Here is a 16,990-nt window from a genome sequence, read left to right on the forward strand (position 1 = left end):
TGTCCCTTTCTGGAGGAAATTGGGAATAGAAACAGAAAAGGGAAGAGGTTGAGAATTCGGGAATCGGGACGGGGTATATAATTTCCGCTTGACCGGAATCAAGAGACTCGTGAAATATCTCTGGAACAAATGGCATGGAACATGCAAACTCGGATGGCATGCAAAAGGATTTGATGCAATTGCAGATCCATTGCTTCGGTTTGGGACTCAAGGGGGGGGGGGGTATGGCGGAATGGTAGACGCTGCGGACTCGATTGGATTGAGCCTAGGTATGGAAACACACCGAGTGATAGCTTTCAAATTCAGGGAAACCTAGGATTATTTAGTAGGCGATCCTGAGCCAAATCTCATTTCAGAAGCAGGATTCGGATGATGAGATAGGTGCAGAGACTCGACGGAAGCTATTCCGACGAACGATCTATTAATTTCTATTATTCATTAAGCGGATAGATGTTCTCTTTCCATGGATGATTCAATCTAGAATGATCCTATAAGCGGCGAGGATCCTCTCCCAGTGCATACTCAACATCCGCACCGAGGATTGTATCAAAATCTCGAGAATCTCGGGTATTGGTGGGATCTACTCGATTATCCCCGAATCCCATCTTCTCCTGATTTCCTCTTTGTGTATGTATACTCCGTATTCGGATGAATATGGTTCGATGAATAACCATTAGTAACAGACCTTCGCGGATAGAGATGGAGTCCAACTCTACGCCGTTGATGGAAACAGCAATGCAAATTGTGGTAGAAAGAAAATCCGTTGGTCTTTGTAGGACCGTGAGGGTTCGAGTCCCTACATCCCCAGTAGAACGGGATGAAACATATTATCCAAATTGCGTAGGAGTTGTGGGAAGCATCTACCCCATGAAACAGAGAAATCCCTCCCCGTCTATTCTGGTGGATGGGATTCTTCGACCCATCAAGCGGACGAAGGGTATCGAGATACATCTCCCGAATACGTATTGATTTCCTCCACCTAAACGAGAGGGGATCCATGCTCCCGATTCATAGCTCAATCGAATCGGATTGATGTCTCGTCCCCAGCTCGAGAATATTTTTGAGTGGTTTGCGACTGAACCATTCGGCAAATCCAATGGATTGTCTGAATGGTTCGCCTGCAAGGTATAAAAAAAAAAATGGATTCGTGAGGATAGTTACTTCGATTGGACGGATAGGTAAGGGAAAGAATCAATCCACGCTGGGATATTTGTTTGGGATTATCGCGGAATCACTGGCCGGGATAGCTCAGTAGGTAGAGCAGAGGACTGAAAATCCTCGTGTCACCAGTTCAAGTCTGGTTCCTGGCATACCGATGGGAAATAATTTGATCTGATGGCTGCGGGCGAAAACCGCACTTGGAAATAGGAGAATCCAAAAAAAAATATGGATTGCTTATTGGTCTACTGGTCGGGGTATGTATCTATACCCACACCTACATACGCTTGAACGTGCATATGTAGGTGCGGATTTCGATGCAGATACGTGGATGCGATTGATCGTACGAGAAACAAGTGTCTCAAATAAGGTAGACCAGCCTCACCTGCCGCACAAGATTAAATAGAATGATACAGAATTGGCTAGTGGGAGGATGGCTTTCAATTTTGCCTCCGTCCCAATTCGATAAGCATCCTGTAGCTCATAAAAGTCGGGTACGACATAATCCTTACGTAAAGGCCATCCCAGCCGGCTCCCAGGCATTAAGATACGTTGTAGGTGCGGATGACTCTCATAAGTGATTCCTAACATATCATAGGATTCCCGTTCCTGGAAATTGGAACTTTTCCAAACCCAACAAACGGATGGAATCCTGGGGTCTTTTCTCGGAACGAAGACTTTTGTACATACTTCTTCAGGTTGATCTGCATCGTCTCGCACCTCCGTCAGATGATACACACTAGCTAGGGATCCTCCTGGTGCTGCATCATAGGCACATTGGGAACGGGGATAATTGAAACCGCACGCATATGAAGCAACAGCTATAGAAGGCCAATCCCCTGCTTTGACCTGTGGGATCTCGACACCCCGGTAATCAGAACCTAAAGGTCTGTGGGCTAAACTATGTCTAGTCGACCAAGCGGGTAATCGACCCCGCATCTCGATGTTGGAATCGCCGTTGTTATTGATAATACTCATATTAGCTAACGTTCTATATCTCTGTGGAATATCTTCACCCGCCCGCCTCTGATACGGATTCTTCATGCATACTTTCGAATCCACTCAATCCCTTCGAGAGGATATTTGATAGGATTTCGAAGACTGATTTGCGATTCGTTGATTGTATTCACCGGTATAGGTATTGGGTACGAAAAAAGTCGGTGATTCAGACTAAAATATCTCTTCCGGGTTCGACAAGAAGTTCGATCCCTATAGTTTTCCTGAGCAATTCTTTTGCGGGGTTTTGTCACAGCATCAATAATAGCTTCGGGCTTGGGCGGACGACCCGGCAAATAAATGTCCACAGGAATCAATTTATCCACTCCGCGAACGGTGCTGTAAGAATCCGTACTAAACATGCCTCCCGTAATGGTACATGCCCCCATAGCAATTACATACTTTGGTTCGGGCATTTGTTCATAGAGTCTCACTAGAGACGGAGCCATCTTCATGGTGATAGTACCCGCCGTTATTATGGGATCAGCTTGTCTGGGGCTGGATCTTGGTACTAGACCGTACCGGTCGAAGTCGAAGCGTGAACCAATTAATGAGGCGAATTCAATGGAGCAGCAGCTAGTACCGTAAAGGAGTGGCCACAAACTGGAAAGTCGAGACCAATTGGAGAGATCATTCAAGTTAGTCAAAATAATCGAGTTTGATGTGTCTTGATCGGGGGAGAAGGACTCCACGGAGTTAATTAGTGGATTCCCCCCACGGGAGTCGACTCCGTTCCTCTTACCCGAATAGTTAGAAATTAGGACCATTCCAATGCTCCTTTTCACCATGCATAAATCGAACCGACAATTAATATGGATATGGGGATAGACACTTCAGTAAAAGCAAATAGACCCAATTCCTGAAACTCATAGCCCGGGGATAGGGAGAGACCGTCTCGACGTCGGGAATAACGAATACCGGGGCAAACATATAATAACGGATCTGGAATTGGATCCAAGCCCCTCCCTTTGGTTCCATACCTGATTCATAGCTTGTTAGTTTTTCAGGCCCCTCGCGGATGGGTGCGACGGATCTGGAAACCGAAAAGGCTGTATAGGGAATAAGGATGGATACTAGTAGGAGGATCCGGAAGGAATCGTGTTTAGGAAGCAAAAACATTTACATACTCCTCCTGCTTCGGTATTTATCTTCTCACCCCACCGTGTGGGTGTAACATCTTTATGATAAGTGAAGGGGGGGGGGGTTGCTGACTCCTCGATCGTTCGATCGGGGATGAGATGCCAGACGTGGCTCACGGACATCTCATCCCAGAATGGAATCGGGATGTACACCCCCCCAGTGATGAGCCAATCGTCCCTCCGATCCAGTCCTCGGAAGATGCTGGATACCAAATGGACTTGCGAGAAGATTATTAGAAACGGGACTCCCCATCCGGAAATGAGCTCTTGGCTGGAATCCGTGAGATGAGTCAAATTGCCGGAAGAACCGGATGGGGACTATATTCTACTAAGTAGGTAGTGGGGTATGGTATGTACCTCCCTACCGAATCGATGCATAAGATTGATTTATACGGATTATCTATTATGGAAAGCAATCCGTCAATTTAGATTCTTATCTGAATTTTCTCCGATTGACCATCATTGAGGAACTTATTAATGAATAATTCCTTCTCCTTCCTGATCTTCATCCCTATCCCCTGATCGAAACGGAAGTAGTGACCCTACGATCTATATAGTTCATGCGAGTCGCGTTGAATCTGGGTAATTCTCAATTAGTTCCGCTGCGATGGGCGAGACCGGCTTATCATTAAAGATTAGGGCTATACGGATTCGAACCGTAAACATTCTCGGTAATGCAGATCGGAATATATAAATTCTTGAACTGCTTCACGAACCCAACATGCTTCTTTCGTGGCATTGGGCTCCCTCATCACTAGTCTTCCACCGGATGGGAGGAAGAAGCCATTGTTGATGCACCATCCTTTGCTTCATTATAAATAACAAAGAAATGGTTCCGTGTGCTCGAAGAACTCGTTCCCTCCGAAGCAATCCCGAAGTCTCTCGAGAAGATTCTTAGTGTTGACACAGGTTTGCATCCCGTAGACACAAATCCACTTAATTCTAAGTGTCTCGATCGCCTAGGAAGGAGATACGATACCCTCATACACCTCAAGGTTCGTAGGACGAAGAAGAGATCTTGTTGAGGTCCTCGCATTGCCCCCACCACCCTTAGCATTAGACGTATCATCTACTGACCATATCAACCCACCGAAATCGATCCTTTTTCCGATCGATTCTTCGTCATGCTACTGTTCTTCCACATCTCCCAATAGGGTAAGACATAAGTAACTTACGCGGTATATTCCGCGTAGATCGGTTGAATAGCGACGAACCCTTCCCGAGAAGCATCGGCGCACGTGTAAACGAGGTGCTCTACCGTTGAGCTATAGCCCTGTGGCTACATTAGTATAATGCATCGGATGATCCCTGTCAAGCTGGTAACCAACCGAGAAGGAGGCGAGACTCATCTTTTGCCGTTAAAATCAAATATTTATTGATGTTCTAATTGTTTGAAATTCTCTCCCTGGGTCGGTATAATAGAGTACTACAAGCAATAGAAGCCTACTTAACTCAGTGGTTGGAGTGTCGCTTTCATACGGCGAGAGTCATTGGTTCGAATCCAATAGTAGGTAAAACTCATTAGGTACCACAATACTTGAAATGATACCTAATAAGTTCTACAAATATTTGGGATGGATACGAAGTATTACGGGACTAACAAATCATTGTGTGTCCCATCATGCTTTTCCCGTCGTTTCTCACAGGCGCAACTAAAAGTGGGAATGATTGAGTAGTATTTGAAGCCTCTAATCTCGCCTTAGCTCTTTTAAATGCTAGATTAGCTTCAATAGCTTTCCTTCTGCCTTCGGCTTGAGCTGCGTCAGCTTGAGCTGTCTGAAGAGCTTCCCGAGCCTCCTCAGGATCAATTTCGGTAGCTCGTTCTGCTTCGTTGACTGATGTTGTTACCTGATTACTGTCTACCATGGCGAAACCACCCATCAACGCCATTGCGGACCACTGTCCATCGTGACGTACCTTCGGGACTCCCATATCCAAAGCTGTAAGAAGTGGAGCGTGATTGGGCAATACACCAATCTGGCCACTACTCGTAGATGGGACGATTTCTCGAACCTCAGAATTCCAAACAGTTCGATTAGGAGCCATTACACGAAGATTCAGTACCATCCCTTTCATTGACCCTCCACTTGTAAGGTTGCAGCCTTCGTGGTGGCTTCATCGATGTTGCCAACCAGATGAAAAGCTTGTTCAGGGAGATTATCCAATTCTCCAGGAAGAATCATTTGAAATCCCTTAGTGGTTTCTGTTAAACTAACATATTTCCCTGGCGAACCAGTAAATACTTCTGCTACGAGGAAGGGTTGTGATAAGAAACGTTCTATCTTCCGAGCCCGAGCTACCGTTAGACGGTCCTCTTCTGACGATTCATCCAGTCCGGGAATAGCTATAATATCTTGCAATTCCTTATAACGCTGTAAAGTCTGTTTAACCCCTTGTGCGGTTTCGTAATGCTCTTCACCCACAATCCAGGGTTGTAACATGGTTGAAGTCGAATCCAAGGGATCTACAGCCGGATAAATACCTTTAGCTGCTAGTCCTCTCGAAAGCACAGTGGTAGCATCTGGGTGTGCAAATGTTGTAGCAGGAGCTGGGTCAGTCGAATCATCTGCAGGTACATAAACAGCTTGAATAGAAGTTATCGATCCTTCCTTGGTAGAAGTAATTCTCTCTTGTGGGGATCCCGTTTCTGTACTAAGAGTTGGTTGATGACCCACGGCGGAAGGCATTCTACCCAATAAAGCAGAAACTTCTGATCCTGCTTGGACAAAACGAAATATGTTGTCGATAGATAAAAGGACATCTTGCTTGTTCACATCTCGGAAATATTCAGCCATTGTCAGAGCAGTTGAACCAACTCTCATACGAGCTCCTGGTGGTTCATTCATCTGACCATGAACTGGAGCCACCTTCGATTCTGATATATCTTGTTCATTAATAACTTTCGATTCCTTCGTTTCCATGTAAAGATCATTACCCTCACGGGTGCGTTCCCCCACCCCACCAAATACAGATACACCTCCGTGAGCCTTGGCGATGTTGTTAATTGATTCCGTGATAGGAACCGTTTTTCCCACTCCAGCTCCTCCAAATGATCCAATCTTTCCTCCTCGACGATAGGGAGCCAAAAGATCCGCGACTTTAATCCCCGTCTCAAATATAGATAATTTAGTATCCAACTGCGTAAATGCCGGAGCGGATCTATGAATGGGGGACGTCGTACCAATATCTACGGGACCCAAGTCATCGACGGGTTCACCAGGGACATTAGAGATTCAACCAGGAGTAATTTCACCAACAGGAACACTGAGAGGAGCTCCTGTATCGACGACGCCCATACCTCTCATCAGACCATCTGTAGCACTCATAGCTACGGCTCTGACTTCATTATTACCCGGTAATTGTTGCACCTCACGAGTAACATTAATCTCTTGACCCGCCGGGTTTTTCCCCTTAACCATCGAAGAGTTGTAGATATTGGGCATTTTACCTGGAGGGAAAGACACATCCGATACTGGTCCAATGATCTGGGTAATATATCCCACATTTCTCTCCACTGATTTAGAAATTCCAAAAGCAGAAGAACTGGTTTTCGTAACTGTTTTGGTGTATTATCTTCATTTGATTGTCGAATTGGCAGAACCATCTGGCATTTCATTGCTAATTGGTTGATGGTGGGGAGTTACTAGTTCCACACCCTTCTCCCCCTTTTTCAAACATATCATTTGCTTCCTCGGAAGTCGATTCCGATCCATCCAGATGGGTGACAGGTACTGTAGGATTTGATTTCCTCCTCTCCACATATGGGTCGGAGGCAAAAGAGCGCGATACCCACGAGTTGGTCCATCTAGTTAGATGTGATTGCTACATCTCATTCGTCGAATCCCCTTTTTTCCCCCGTCTATTCGCAAAGCGAACCAGATATCGAATTCAATCCCCTTTTTTGCTTCTACTGACCAGTCTAACCACGAAAAGATTCCCGAGTCAATGTATCGAGATGTATTACGATCTAATTCTTCAAGCAATTTCCGTGCGAAACAACCAGAGTCAGTTGCATTACATGTGGGACGTATTATAAAATACTAATGTCCCATGCTTGAGGTAGAGTTTCGACAAACGTCTCGAGTCGAATCTATCAGGACCTATTCCACGCTTCACGTTGAATTCTTCCATCTATGTCGAGCAGATCTCATCCTTGCAGGATTTACTAATTGAATTGTAAGGAGGGACTCATGTCACCACAAACAGAGACTAAAACAGGTATTGGGTTCAAAGCTGGTGTTAAAGATTATCGACTAACTTACTATACTCCCGATTATGAGACCAAAGATACTGACATCTTGGCAGCCTTCCGGATGACTCCGCAACCCGGGGTACCGCCTGAGGAAGCTGGAGCTGCAGTAGCTGCAGAATCTTCCACAGGTACGTGGACCACTGTGTGGACGGATGGACTGACTAGTCTCGATCGTTACAAGGGTCGATGCTACGACATCGAACCCGTTGCTGGGGAAGAGAATCAATATATCGCATATGTAGCTTATCCTTTGGATCTATTTGAAGAGGGTTCCGTCACCAATATGTTCACTTCCATTGTAGGTAACGTATTTGGATTTAAAGCCCCACGAGCTCTACGTTTGGAGGATCTGAGAATTCCTCCTGCTTATTCCAAGACTTTCATTGGGCCGCCTCACGGTATCCAAGTCGAAAGGGATAAACTGAACAAATATGGTCGTCCCTTGCTGGGATGTACAATCAAGCCAAAATTGGGCTTATCTGCTAAAAACTATGGCAGGGCTGTTTACGAATGTCTCCGTGGCGGACTTGATTTTACGAAGGATGATGAGAACGTAAATTCTCAACCATTCATGCGTTGGAGGGACCGGTTCCTGTTTGTGGCAGAAGCTCTTTTCAAGGCTCAGGCCGAAACGGGCGAAATAAAAGGACATTATCTAAATGCCACTGCGGGTACGTGTGAGGAAATGATGAAAAGAGCAGTCTTTGCTAGAGAATCGGGAGCACCCATCGTCATGCATGATTATTTGACGGGAGGCTTCACTGCAAATACTAGCTTGGCCTTTTATTGTCGAGATAATGGGCTACTGCTTCATATCCACCGCGCGATGCATGCTGTTATCGATAGACAGAGAAATCACGGTATCCATTTTCGTGTCCTAGCCAAAGCATTGCGTATGTCCGGCGGGGATCATATCCACGCCGGGACCGTAGTGGGTAAACTGGAGGGAGAACGAGAAGTCACACTGGGTTTCGTCGATTTGCTACGCGACGATTATATCGAGAAAGACCGAAGCCGTGGTATATATTTCACTCAGGATTGGGTATCCATGCCAGGTGTATTTCCCGTAGCCTCGGGAGGTATCCATGTCTGGCATATGCCCGCTCTAACTGAAATCTTCGGAGATGATTCTGTCTCACAGTTCGGCGGAGGAACCTTGGGACACCCCTGGGGAAACGCACCAGGCGCCGTAGCTAATCGAGTTGCATTGGAGGCTTGTGTACAAGCTCGTAATGAGGGACGTGATCTTGCTCGTGAAGGTAACGAGATTATCCGCGAAGCTAGTAAGTGGAGTCCCGAATTGGCTGCTGCTTGCGAGGTATGGAAACAGATCAAATTTGAATTCGACACAATTGATACATTGTAATTTCCGTAACTATTCGGGAATCTCATTCATTCGGTAGGATTCGTGGGGCGAACAGGGAGTATAGGGAGAAGGAACATTCCCCTCCATACTCCCGATATGCCACGGATCGGAGTTGGTAGCTCAGCGGATGAGAGCACATGGTTCCGATCCATGGGGACGGGGGTTCGAATCCCCCCCAATTTGCATAGGAGAGGTGGAATACGAGCTGCAGAGACTCGAGTAGTAAGGAAATGATTCAGTGCCTCTCAGTACACGACACAACTATTTCCACGAAGTGTTATTGGATAATTATTTGTGGGGTTCTAACATATGATTGATCAAATAGATGATCAGTCAATTGCCAATTAGTTATCGGATTCGGAGTCAGTCTCGATTCGACGCCTATTCCGAACAGACGCTGATCCTGATAGTTCAGAAATGATTTCTCCATCTCTGTGTCTATCTCATTGATGAAATGAAATCTAATAGAATCGACTGTTTTTACCTCCGAAGCGAAGGAGAAGAAATGAATGAGGAAATTCCTATGTCTGTGAGAAATCGGTTCGAAGATAAACGCGAATTTGGTGGATTGATCGGGGCTTTCCTCGAAAAAGCCACAAAGGGTTACGTTTTGAGTGAGAGAGGAAGGAATAGAGACATAAGCATTGATACCGACAGGGGGTTGTGGACTCGGTGTGACAACTGCGGTAACATGCTTTACGTGAGATTCCCAAAACAAAATAAAAATATTTGTGAGGAGTGCGGCTATCACCCCCCAATGACTAGTACAGAAAGAATCGAACTTCCGATCGATCGTGACACTTGGATTCCCATGGATGAAGACATGACTGCATAAGATGTTCCAGGTTTCTCTGACGGGGATTCTCATGGAAGTCGCATCATCAACTCCCAGAAACGAACGGGTTTAACTGATGCTGTTCAGACAGGGGTGGGATGTCTAAACGGGACACCTATTGCGCTTGGTGTTACGGACTTTCAATCCACGGGGGGAAGTATGGGTTCTGTGGTAGGTGAAAAGATTACCCGCTCAATCGAATGTGCCACGGATCAATCCCTTCCACTAGTTATTATCTGTGCTTCCGGCGGAGCACGTACGCAAGAAGGGACGTTGAGTCTGATGCAGATGGCTAAGATTCCTCCCGTCCCACAAATACATCAGGTTCAGAAGGGATTATTATATATATCGGTTCCTACCTATCCAACTACGGGTGGTGTTACTGCTAGTTCTGGTACGTTAGGGGACGTAATTATTGCTGAGTCCAAAGCATACATAGCATTTGCTGGGAAAAGGGTGATTGAACAAACACTGCGTCAGAAGATACCCGATGGCTTTCAAGTAGCTGAATCTTTATTTGATCATGGATCACCCGATTCAATTGTTCCACGTAATCCTCTAAAAGGTGTTCCGAGTGAGATATCTGAGCTTTATTCTTCAGCTCCTTGTAAAAGGAATTGAACCTCCTTTCCCCCCATTCGGTTAAACCCCCGTTTCTATCACTCTCCCTCCTTCTCATTAATCAAGTTAGGAATTATCAATTCGGGGTTGTCCTACTAATCTCTCTACCTCTCCAATGAGAGGAATTTATTCAGCGAACCGTCGTAACAATACTTTTCTATCCTTCTCTGATATCACGCCATGCAAATTATGCCACAATGCAATTATACCTCAGTAAGAAATCGAGATTAACCATCGGTATAATTTCGGACTCTGCTGTGCGCCTGATTCGACGAAGTAGACACCGCGGATGTCTGCAGATTCATTGAGTCAGTTGATCGGAGCTGGAATCAGATACCTTACCGGAAACAATATGGATTTCGTAGCAATTTCCGAGTAACTGTCTCGATATATCGAATGTATAAAAACTTCCTTTCTACGTGAGATAAGGAGACTATTATTAGACATTGGGGGATAAAAGATAAAAATAACAATATAATGTCATTATAGATACATCTATCTGTGTCATATCTTTCTTACTTGAGGTGATTCCATTACGACAGCGTCCTATTTACCTTCCATTTCTGTACCCCTAGTAGGTTCGGTCTTTCCGGCAATTACAATGATATCTCTGTTTATTTATATAGAACGGGACGAAATTCTACAATTTCTTGTTCTGTACACTATCTCACGGAAATTGTTCCATAGGATCGATCAATTACGACTACTACTCTTGCTTTTGATTCGGTCGGATATATTCTTTCCACATAGCTTCACCGGCGGTTATTTTATTTGAGCACTTGTTTTAGCACTTGGGAATCTTTAACGTCATCTCAATCTATATCTCACTTTCCCCTTATGGATAAGTGAGACGTGGATCGTTCCATCGTTGCTAAGACATATAGATCTTAGCGACCCCCACCTACGCACCAAAACAGTGGAAAATGTTCTAAACTTCTCGGAAACAGAATCCCTTCCAAGAATCCTTTTCAAAATGAAGTGATGTCGAAGCATCGGCTGTATCTGTATCTGCATCTATTCGGGGAGGGGGGGGGGGGGTAGGGTAGAGGTGGGACCAATAACAATATAAGCGGCTGATTCATTCCAACAAGGCAATTTCTGGAGGGAGTATTAATGAATCGTCAATCCGAATGGTTTCGAGTAGATTCTCCAAGAGGTTCTCGTAGATTCAGTAATTTGTGTTGGGCCCGTATCCCGGTTCGTGGCGCAATGGGTTTTCCGGCGGTTGGAATCTCTAGTTATATTGGTGAAGATTTAATCCCCACACTTCCATCTGGACAGATTGTTTTCATTCCACAAGGTATTGTGATGTGTTTCTATGGTATCGCGGGTCTCTTCCCTGGATTTTATCCGTGGCGTACGATATTTCGGGATGTGGGTAGCGGCTACAATTCATTTGATAAATGAGAAGGAATCTTCCCCATTTCTCGCTGGGGTTTCCCCGGGGGAAACCGTCGTATTTGTATCCAATTTGCAATGAGAGATATACAAGCAGTTAAATTGGAAATTCGAGGAGGTTTCTATCCTCGTCGAGTCCTTTACTTGAAGATGAGGGGTCGGCAAGACATTCCCCTAACCCGGATTGGTGAGGATTCGGCGTCGGGAGAAACAGAAGAAAAAGCTGCTGAACTTGCTCGTTTTTCACGTGTATCAATCGAGGGATTCTAATATTTCGACCGATCCGGAGGTTCCTAGAAGAAGCGAATGAGATGAGGGAAGGAAATTAGGATGGTATAGTGACGATTAGAGAAGGGAATTAGAAAAGAGGATTCGATTACGGGGATTCATCCACTTAGTAATTTACTTCGTGAATTCCCCTCCTCACCATATAAATAATATATGAAATCATACTGTTGGAGACTCCTCCGGTGGTTCTACAATACCCCACGTCGCTCCCCGGATAGAGCTTACGAAGCTAGTAAGCGACTACAATCCGTAAGAGAAGACTCTTCCTATTATCTAGAAACAATATCATCTACGGAAGATTCGTCACAGGCTGCGGTAGCTCATACGGATGCAGAACCTAGTAAATCTCTATCTACTATATATCGGAGTCTTTTAGAATGTAGGATCAGCATATCTGTATCGAAGATTCGGAATAGTCTTAAGTTCTTTATCAGGAGGAAGCAACGCCAGTTGCTCCTGATCGGGAATTATCCTCCTACCTCCCGTGGGAAAGAAATATCGACAGAGGAAAGGTCCCGTGATGCATCTCCATCTCACCCCCCAGTTGCTCTGCCTCTTCAATCAGCGCCTCCACTGGTTCGTCTAGATCCCTGCAGGGTGGGGAGGAAACCAAACATAATTGGTGATTTATCGCAAAATCCACCAGGGGATAATCCTTTGGCTCCTGCGGGTAAATATGTGTCAAGAGAATCGAGTAAGACGGAACAAATGAATAGGAAATTGGCTCGGATCGAAGCAACTCCAAATGATCCTGATTCCTGGACACGGCACCGTCCCACAACTTCTCCGTCACTCCAAATAAATGATAACTCAAATGATAAATTTTCTGTCCGCAAATCAGTGGATTCCCCCAGTAGTACAACGGCTTATGAGTCTATAAGTCTGATGCCACGGTCCATAACTCGTACTTCATCAAGGTTCAACACAGAGTTGACGGGTCAATCGAGTTCATTAGTACTTAACGATTCTGAATTGGCTAAATATCAAGCAGTAGCTCCTATTCAATATATCGGATGTCTATTACTTCTCCCTTCCGCGATTCCAATTGTCTTGAAGAATTGGTTTCTAGAACCTCGGATCAGAAATTGGTGGAATACCTTCCAGTCACAAATATTTATTAATTCTTTCCGGGAAGAGGTAGCTCTCAAACGACTTCAGGAGATAGAAGGCTTACTCCGGTTGGGTGAAACAATGAGAGGCTCTGTATATACCTAATTACAAGACTACGGCACAGATGTGTATGACAAAACTATTCAATTGGTGGTAATATGTAACGAGGGAAACACCCAGATAATCTCGCACCTAGTAACCGACGTAATTAGCATTGCCACCTCGATCTGCTTGTTCGTAGTAGGTAAAGAAAGACTCGCAGTTTCAAATTCCTGGATTCGGGAGTTATTCTATAGCTTAAATGATACGACGAAAGCGTTCTCTACTCCACCATTAACGGATTTATGTATTGGATTTCACTCCCCCCACGGTTGGGAAATAGTTGTAGATTCTCTCCTGGAACATCTGGGATTCGCTCACAACAAATATGTAATCTCTTGTTTCGTCTCAACCTTCCCGGTTATTTCAGACACAGTCTCCAAATATCGGATTCCTCGCCATTTGAGTCGTATATCTCCTTCAATCGTAGCGACTTATCACACAATGAATGAATGATAATCACTCCACCGAGTATCTGCCAGTTGCATCCAACGGAGTAGACTCACTTCTCGTAGGAATTGGATTTTATTATCCTCTTCTGGTATTGGGTAGTGGGAGGATAAAAATTTGCAATTCCCGCAATCGTCGGGATATCAGAATACTCCAAAAGAGGGGAGTAATATTTTACCTATGATGTCAAGAAACAATCTATTTGTGAGAAACCCTAATACTAATAATCGAACTATGCGAAAGAGAAGTAGTAAGGACTGGATGGCGAAGTGGTTGACCCTGTCATTTCCAATGTTGATCACTCTGGATGGAATGAATCGTCCATCCGTATCAAATGCATATCCGATTTTTGCGCAATAGAATTACGAGGATCCACGAGAAGCAACTGGACGTATTGTATGTGCTAATCGTCACTTGGCTAAGAAACCCGTGGATATTGAGGTTCCGCAATCTGTTCTTCCCAATACTGTGTCCGAAGCAGTTGTTAAGATTCCTTATGATATGTAGATAAAATAAGTACTTGCAAATGGTAAAAAGGGAGGATTGAATGTAGGCGCCGTACCGATCCCACCCGAAGGGTTTGAATTGGCTCCTTCTGATCGTCTTCCAACCGAAGCGAGGGAGAAATTAAGTAAACTTTCGTTCCAGAGCTATCGCCCCGATAGAAAGAACATGATAGTAATAGGTCCGGTTCCGGGTAAGCTATATAGTGAAATCGTATTTCCGATTCTCTCACCGGATCCTGCCGTTGATAAAGAGGTACACTTTTTAAAATACCCCCTATATGTTGGAGGGAATAGGGGAAGGGGACAGATCTATCCCGATGGAAGTAAAAGCAATAATACGGTTTACAACGCTTCGGCGACGGGAAGGATAACTAGAATAACACGTAGGGAGAGGGGGGGTGGATACGAAATCACTACCCAAGAGACATCGGGGGGTCGTGAAGTAGTTGATACTGTACCTCCCGGTCCCGAACTTATCGTTTCGGAGGGTGAATATATTAAAGCTGATTAACCATCGACCAATAACCCTAACGTGGGTGGATTCGGTCAAGCAGAGGCAGAGATTGTACTTCAGGATCCATTACGTGTTCAAGGTCTTCTACTTTTTCTTGCATCGGTTACTCTGGCCCAGATATTCCCAGTGTCAAAGAAGAAGCAGTTCGAGAAAGTCCAATTGGCGGAGATGAATTTCTGAGTCCATACTTTTCGGATGTGAACCATCCGGAAAGGGTTGGTAATTGACTGTAAATCCGACGAGTCAAAGACAAATTCTGGATTTCTACCTCTTCTATACGTCTAAACGAAGCGATAAGTACAACTCTTGTGGTATCATTTGGAGCCGGTTGAGTCCAGTTAGCAGTAAGAATAACTGGAATTCTTCAAAAACATATTCGGTGATGAAACCAAGTTTTCAATAATAGTCTCCCCGACAGGTATCAGAAAATATATCCAATTTTGCTAACTATTTTTTCTATTCCGATATCGGTGGTGGCGGGTGAGCCACCGCCACCGTGTACTCCCCCCAATTTACTATGAGGAAATCGACCTGGAATTGGATTTAAACCTCAGGTCGAGTCCTTCCTTCTTCCTCCCGAGTCCAGAGATTTAATGTGATATGATTCCCCCCATCCCTCGATCTCTCGAAGAATCAGACGAGTGACTCGTGGGTTGGTTTGTTATCAAAAGCATATGCACCCTCCCAATCCCGGTAGGAATCTGTCCCATACTTATCAAATGATTGCAATAATTACCGCCCCTTCATCCAATTGCGATCGATTCTTCGGGAGAGAATCGATCGAATAACCTACTCACCCGAGTACGGTACCAGAATTTGACTCTGCTGAGGCGGAGTAGCATATACAGCTGGGGGGTTGTCGCACCCGGAGCAGTAGAACAGACTCCGGAAGAGGGGGTTGACCCGTTTCCGGACCTATGAACCCCCGGGATCCGGCACATCTTTTCACCTGCGAGTAGGAAGAATTTCCCAATGCTTATTCATTCTCAGAGGGATGATCCCAATCCCGAATAGGCTCCATGAAAGAATATTCCCAGTAGACCTATCACGAGTATACCAGCTACGGTACCTATAAGCCACAGAGGAATCCTTCCAGTGGTATTGGCCATTTGTCCCACCCCCCTCCCTTTTTGATTTCATTATTTAGTCACGACTCGAGACACGAACAGTCACAAATAAATCAGGTCTTAGTTTTTCCCAATTGGGGTTATCAAATCTCTTCAGTTTCTAATTGAAGAAGTAGTTGGAAAATGAGACGGCAAGTACGAAGATCAATAAGAGTCCCCGATAAAGGCTTGTACGATTCAATTCCACACTCTGTTTATTCGGGTTCGGTTGCGTCGTGGATTTATAGCTTATATAGGGATTATCGCTGAATGAATTGCATTGCCGATATAGAGCCTGGAAAAAAAACTGTAGGTACAGCTAGTCCGTGGACGGCTAGCCACCTAACGGTGAAAATCGGATAAGTTCTATCTGGAGTCGTTGGTACCTCCTGAGATCTAGTAAATGCATCAGCTTGTTCCAGCGAATCGAAGCGGCCAGTTACTAAAGGAACTTCTTGTCGGCTCTCCGTAAAATATTCATTTGGGCGGGGACTTCCAGAAACGTCGTAAGCCAAACCTGTACTGACGAATAACCAACCTGCAATAGACGGAGAAGGTATAGTAATGCTATGGATGACCCAGTATCGAATACTAGTAATAATGTCAGCAGAAGGACGTTCTCCCGTATTCCCAGACATGTTCAGCTCCGTATATCCCTGCGGGATTAAGGAGGATTGCTTGCCGAGAGGTGTGAGTACCAGTAGATGGAGAATCTACCGGTATACCTGAGCGATCCCCGTTAAGTTGTCATTATTATACCGAGGGTATACCCGAAACATACTGGATTAGTATAGCTAGCCCCCCCTCGAAGCAGCAATATTCCTCTTATTTCGCCGGATAAATAAACGAGTTGTAAATAAACCGAGCGGAGAAACCGTAATTCCCCCCCTCCCCCCCGAGTATACAAATCTATCAGTATTTTCTCCGCGTTTTAGGAGAACCTATGGAAAGAATATGATTCTTTTTTTTTCCCCGATTGTTCAATTGGAGGTTCCGATGCTTCCGGTGAGTCTCAACGCGCGTGGTTAACCCACCACGTCTAAGTTTCTTTCGAATGACTTCCGTATCAAATCCTGCCATTAGAACTATAGGATTCTCCATCGAGAACTCGGGGGAACCTGGTCATGTAGGGGTATCTGATACATATAATTG

At 45.0% G+C, this 16,990-nt stretch overlaps 2 non-coding genes across 2 annotated transcripts; both read left to right on the plus strand.

Moving 5' to 3' along the window:
- The first annotated feature begins 1,237 nt into the window (after positions 1–1,237).
- On the plus strand, positions 1,238–1,310 carry TRNAF-GAA (transfer RNA phenylalanine (anticodon GAA)). The gene has a single exon. It is a non-coding gene; the product is annotated as a tRNA-Phe (tRNA).
- Positions 1,311–9,020: 7,710 nt separating this feature from the next.
- TRNAR-CCG (transfer RNA arginine (anticodon CCG)) lies at positions 9,021–9,094 on the plus strand. Its single transcript has one exon. It is a non-coding gene; the product is annotated as a tRNA-Arg (tRNA).
- The last annotated feature ends 7,896 nt before the right edge of the window (positions 9,095–16,990 follow it).

Source organism: Dipteris shenzhenensis, unplaced genomic scaffold, assembly GCF_047967505.1.
Source record: "Dipteris shenzhenensis isolate YYH24624 ecotype China unplaced genomic scaffold, Dip_SZ_1.0 scaf0170, whole genome shotgun sequence".
NCBI lineage: Eukaryota > Viridiplantae > Streptophyta > Polypodiopsida > Gleicheniales > Dipteridaceae > Dipteris > Dipteris shenzhenensis.